Raw genomic sequence first — 6352 nt, forward strand, 5'->3', positions numbered from 1 at the left:
TTTATAGTTTTTAAAAAGTATAAATTATTTAGTAGAAGGTTAAAGAAATCATTTGGTCAAATATCATTGACATTTTAAAAATTTTCTCTGTATTTTTATAAAACTTATTTTTCGAATATAAGTAAATACATTTTTAGAAATTTCTTGACTGTATGCAAAATTTCATTTTCTACTGGTAAAGAAATTAACAAAAATTTTGCAATCGGTCTGAAAATGACTTTTAGGTGCCATTGATACTTCGATACTAATTATTAACTTTCATAAAATGATAAGTTATTTTTAAAATGACTGGAATATTTATCTAAGTACAATTAACTTTTACTACTAATTCTATGAAAACTTTTAATACATTTTTAATGAATCACTAAATTGTAAATAATTTCAAAAATTCATCCATTTTTTCATTAACTTTTTCCTCAACTTTCCCCTGAATTTTTTCCTTAACTTTTTACTTAACTTTTTCCTTAATTTTTTTTTTTAATTGGAAATTTAAACAAATACAAAAAAAGGATTATTAATCGAATTTATAAGGCCTGAATTTAAATAAATTCAGGACCCTAAAGTTCCGAACGTTCATTTGAACGAAATTTTTTTTTTTAAATATAAGGAACTTTTTTCAATAATCTTATTCAGAATAGTAAATAAAACAAATATCAATCAAAAAATTACAAAAATTTTAATATTCGGGGTGCAAAACAACCCCTATGTAAATACCACATTTATAGGTAATAATAAGAATTATCCAAATCAAGAGAACTTGTTCAGATATTGGAAAACTAAAAACGCTAAAAATTTTCTAAAATTATAAGCAACTAATCCCAACAGGTTAGAACCGGCGCTCACACCCCCAAAACCCACCCCTAATTAAATTACACATATAAGTGCCACAAATAAAGTGAACTTGTGCGAATATTGGAAAACTAAAAACGCTAAAAATTTTCTAAAATTATAAGCAACTAATCCCACCAGGTTAGAACCGGCGCTCACACCCCCAAAACCCACCCCTAATTAAATTACACATATAAGTGCCACAAATAAAGTGAACTTGTGCGAATATTGGAAAACTAAAAACGCTAAAAATTTTCTAAAATTATAAGCAACTAATCCCACCAGGTTAGAACCGGCGCTCACACCCCAAAACCCACCCCTAATTAAATTACACATATAAGTGCCACAAATAAAGTGAACTTGTGCGAATATTGGAAAACTAAAAACGCTAAAAATTTTCTAAAATTATAAGCAACTAATCCCACCAGGTTAGAACCGGCGCTCACACCCCAAAACCCACCCCTAATTAAATTACACATATAAGTGCCACAAATAAACATTATAAAAATGTTGAGTGTCAAGCTAGCGAACATCATTCTTAGTTCATATTAGGGTAGTGAATATAGATCATAGAAGGTCACGTAGTTTTTTCTCGGCCGAAATCTAAGTCCCCTGGACACTCAAAATTCAACTTCTGAATTTAACTATTTTAAATACACATCCTTATAGGAAATTTCATTGCGCATATTTTTTTCTTATGCAATTTTTTTGTATCTATTAACGTTTTCGAAATATTTTGGAAAAACTGTTTCTTCTTAAACTGTAAATTTAATGACATTTTTCACTTCAACTCGCGATATTTCAGCCAATTTTAAAAATTTTTCAATGAAACAAAAAAGAAAATGGGTCTTAAGGTATTTTACGAATGATAAAAAAGAAAAAAGTTCTTTTCTTTAAGGTAAAGGTCCCAATTATGGGACAAGTTATAATTTTGTCCCTATTATGAGACAGTATTACAAAAAATAAAATAAATGCAATTAAAATTGGCCATAAGAAATTTCTACTTATTTCAAAAAATTTTACACGTTAAAAGAATAATTATTTGTAGTAGTTTTTGTTTGTTTGACCGTATTATATATTTTGTAGGATAATGAAAAGGCCTAGATACGGTTATTTTATATGATGTTTATTTTATAATCCCGACTAGTTTCGAACCATATGGTTCCTCATCAGGGGATGAACAATTTTACAGAAAATTATCCAAATATTGGACACATCATAAAAAGATTTCAAAAAGGATTAAAATATCTGAAAAAAATAATTAAAATTGTTTTAATTTTAATTTAAAAAGATTTTATGAGGTTATGTTTTAATTTGTGAGAAAAAAAAAATGAAAAAGTTTCTTACCCTTTAGAAGAACATTACAAGTATAGAAAAGGAAAAAAAATTTTTTTATTGTAAAAAAAATTTAAAAAAAAAACATTTTATATAAAACAATTTAATTAATTTTATAAATTTTGTAGAAACACTTCTATGAACAGAGAGTTATGACAGAGAGGTTGGGTTGTGTATTAGGGTCCAGGTATGATAGGTAAAGTAGATTTCTATGTTATTAAACTTTTTATTTTTTTTTTTTTTTTTTTTTTTTTTTTTTTTTTATTTTATATTTTATCTGTTCTATAATTAATACTATTAGTATTATTTTTTATATAGAACATTTCCAAATTTTTTCTTTTCCAGTTATTTATTTCAATTTGTAAAATATTTGTATTGTCAAAATCAAAAGAATGTTTATTATCAAAAGTATGATTAGTTAAAGCATTAATATTTTGGTTGTGAGTGACATATCGTTTATGTTCTTTTATTCTAGTTTTAAGATGTCTTAAGGTTTCTCCGATATAACAACTATCACAATCTTTGCATTGAATTTTATATACACATCCAACTCTCTGAAATTTCTCTGTTTGATCTTTAAATTTTGGAAAAATACAATTTTTTAAATTATTAGAGTTAGTGAAAACTAATTTAAATTTATGTTGTTTAAATATATTAAAAAGTATTTCATCAAAATTTTGAATATAAGGTATACTTATCATTTTTTCAATTGGAAAATTGTTGTTATTTATTTTTCTATGTAAGTTATTGGTAAGAGCATTATACCTCTGTGAAATCTTTCTATTTAACAGATCTATTGGGTATCCATTAAGTAGCAATGTTTTTTTAACAATGTTAAGATTTTCAAGATGAAATTGTTGATCTGACAATTTAATAGCCCTATCAACTAAAGTGTATATAATACCTATTTTATAACTTAGAGGGTGGTGTGAATAGAAATTCATATATCTGCCCGTCCATATAGATTTACGAAACCAATTTGTTTCAATAAAATTATTACTGTCAATTGAAAGGGAAAGATCTAGAAAGTTAATTTTATTATTGTTAGATAACTCTAAAGTAAATTTTAAATGTTTATCGATAGAATTGAATCTACATAATATATCGTCCACCTTATTTGAAGGTGCATAAATTAATATATCATCAATATATCGAAAATAAAAAATAATTTTATATTTGATTTTGTTTAAAATTTTATCCTCAATACCCTCCATGACAATATTAGCTGCACTTGAGGATATTGGAGAACCCATTGGTAAACCAAATATTTGTTTATAATTTTATAATTATATAATAGTTTTATAATTGATAATTTTCTGTAAAATTGTTCATCCCCTGATGAGGAACCATATGGTTCGAAACTAGTCGGGATTATAAAATAAACATCATATAAAATAACCGTATCTAGGCCTTTTCATTATCCTACAAAAAAAATAATTATTTGTGTATAGCATTTAAATTAATAAGAAATGTTTATATACAGCAAACATAACCTCAAATATTTTCAGTTTTTTCGCATTAATTTTCTACCAGAAAAATTAGTTTTATAATTATTTATTAAACCAGAATTTGTATATTGTATTTTATTCTTTATAATTAATATTCAAATTATTAAGATAAGTCAATAGAATTCTAATTACTTATTGAATTAAATAAATGTCTCATAATAGCAACATTCATTATGGGACACCCGTACATACAGAAATCATCGTCCCATAATTAGTGCAGTGCAGAGTTTCATAATTTAATTAATATTATTTTTATTTCATGAAAAATAACCATTTTAGGGTCTAAATATTAATCATAACATATCAATCTTTCAATCTATACCCTAATTATTCATATTAACACTCCTGATTCCAAGAAATTTAGTTTAGCTTAAACAGCGTCCCATAATTGGGACTTTTACCTTATAAATAAAATTGTTATTAATTTTTTTCTTTATTAATGTAAAAATCACGAATTACAATCTTCACGTCTATCGTTTAATGAGCGAATTTTGAGTAACAGAGAATTTCCAGTGGGAAAGTTGTTCATTATGGTCCAAAAAAGTTTTCTGGAAAATCATAGGGTTAATAATTAATTAGTTTTGAAATGGTGAATGTTTAAAGATGCTAGCGACCAAACGTACAGCACGCGTCACTCGCCATAGGCACTCGGGAGTGTTGTTTCATAGGTTATGACCAGTGGCGCGTGGAACACGTTCGGCTCCTAGCAACTTTAAACATTCACCATATCAACACTAATTAATTATTAACCCTATGATTTCCCAAAAAACTTTTTTGGACCATAATGTACAACTTTCTCACTGGAAGTTCTCTGTTACTTAAAATTCGCCCGTTAAACGAGTAAATTGCTCTAACTTTCTCCCTAATTATCCAATTCTGCCCAATTTTTTGGATTTACACTCCAGAAGAGTATATAAACTTAGAACTATAAGGGAGTCATGAAGAAAAAATTTTTTGCATTTTTTTTCTTGCTAAATTTGCACACATATTTTTTCTTTTTAATAAATTTTTTGGAATTTTTGCTCTTACTTTGTCCCTAATTACCACATTCGGCTCATTTTTTTCCTACATACTTCTGATTTGTTTAGAAAGCCAAATTTTTTTCGGCAACGTGAAAAAAAATTTTTTTCTTAATTTTTATCAACTTTGAAAAAAATTTTTCAAAACTTTTTTTTTATTCTAAAATCACTTCTGGTGAGTCCCAGAGATGCTCCAGTTCAAAGGATTTTAAAAAATATCATTTAGGTAAAAAAAAAAAAAATTTCGGAAAAATTTCGAAAAATGACGTCATAACTGTCAAAATTGCCCAGAAATGGGTCCTTGATCAGGCCATTTTTGAAATGCAAAAATGCACTTAACGTATACCCATCTTTAAATTGCTATAACTTTTTTTCTAATTATCCGATTCGGCTGAGCCTACATTTTTCTGACTCGTTAGGAGTTTCTGAAAAAAATTTCTTTTGGGGAAAATTCTGTAAACACATTTTTTAAGGAGTTTTTTTGTAAAACATGCCAAAAATTGGCGTTTTTTCAACCCTTAAATTTTCGGTTGTTTTGGAGCGTTTTTTTGACACTTCGCCATTTTTAAATTGCTATAACTTTTTTTCTAATCATCTGTTTTGACTCAGCCTACGTTTTTCTGACTCGTTAGGACTTTCTGCAAAGAACCCTCTTTGTGCGAATAAAAAAAAAATATTTTTTTCGACTTTTTTTTGTAAAACGTGACAAAAATAGTCTGAAAAATTTGTGGTTTTTGAGGGGTTTTCGCCAACTTTAAAATGCTCTAACTTTGTCCCTAATTATCCGTTTTGACTCAGACTTGGTTCGCCAGGCTCGTGAGGACTTTCTGCAATGAACCCTCTTTGTGCGAATTCTGTAAAACAAATTTTTATTCCTTTTTTTTGCAAAAAACCTTTTTAAAAATCGGTGTTTTTTCAATAGTCAAAATTTAAATTGCTCTAACTTTCTCCCTAATTATCCAATTCTGCCCAATTTTTTGGATTTACACTCCAGAAGAGTATATAAACTTAGAACTATAAGGGCGTCATGAAGAAAAAATTTTTTGCATTTTTTTTCTTGCTAAATTTGCACACATATTTTTTCTTTTTAATAAATTTTTTGGAATTTTTGCTCTTACTTTGTCCCTAATTACCACATTCGGCTCATTTTTTTCCTACATACTTCTGATTTGTTTAGAAAGCCAAATTTTTTTCGGCAACGTGAAAAAAAATTTTTTTCTTAATTTTTATCAACTTTGAAAAAAATTTTTCAAAACTTTTTTTTTATTCTAAAATCACTTCTGGTGAGTCCCAGAGATGCTCCAGTTCAAAGGATTTTAAAAAATATCATTTAGGTAAAAAAAAAAAAATTTCGGAAAAATTTCGAAAAATGACGTCATAACTGTCAAAATTGCCCAGAAATGGGTCCTTGATCAGGCCATTTTTGAAATGCAAAAATGCACTTAACGTATACCCATCTTTAAATTGCTATAACTTTTTTTCTAATTATCCGATTCGGCTGAGCCTACATTTTTCTGACTCGTTAGGAGTTTCTGAAAAAAATTTCTTTTGGGGAAAATTCTGTAAACACATTTTTTAAGGAGTTTTTTTGTAAAACATGCCAAAAATTGGCGTTTTTTCAACCCTTAAATTTTCGGTTGTTTTGGAGCGTTTTTTTGACAC

At 27.2% G+C, this 6352-nt stretch overlaps 1 long non-coding RNA gene across 1 annotated transcript; it reads right to left on the bottom strand.

Annotated features, from left to right (window-relative positions):
• Positions 1–1913: 1913 nt before the first annotated feature.
• LOC122499068 lies at positions 1914–2375 on the bottom strand. The gene is made up of 2 exons (XR_006301299.1): positions 2176–2375; positions 1914–2076 (listed from the first exon to the last, which is right to left on the bottom strand). It is a non-coding gene; the product is annotated as an uncharacterized LOC122499068 (long non-coding RNA).
• Between the last annotated feature and the right edge of the window lie 3977 nt (positions 2376–6352).

This window comes from Leptopilina heterotoma, unplaced genomic scaffold, assembly GCF_015476425.1.
Source record: "Leptopilina heterotoma isolate Lh14 unplaced genomic scaffold, ASM1547642v1 Lhet_164, whole genome shotgun sequence".
NCBI lineage: Eukaryota > Metazoa > Arthropoda > Insecta > Hymenoptera > Figitidae > Leptopilina > Leptopilina heterotoma.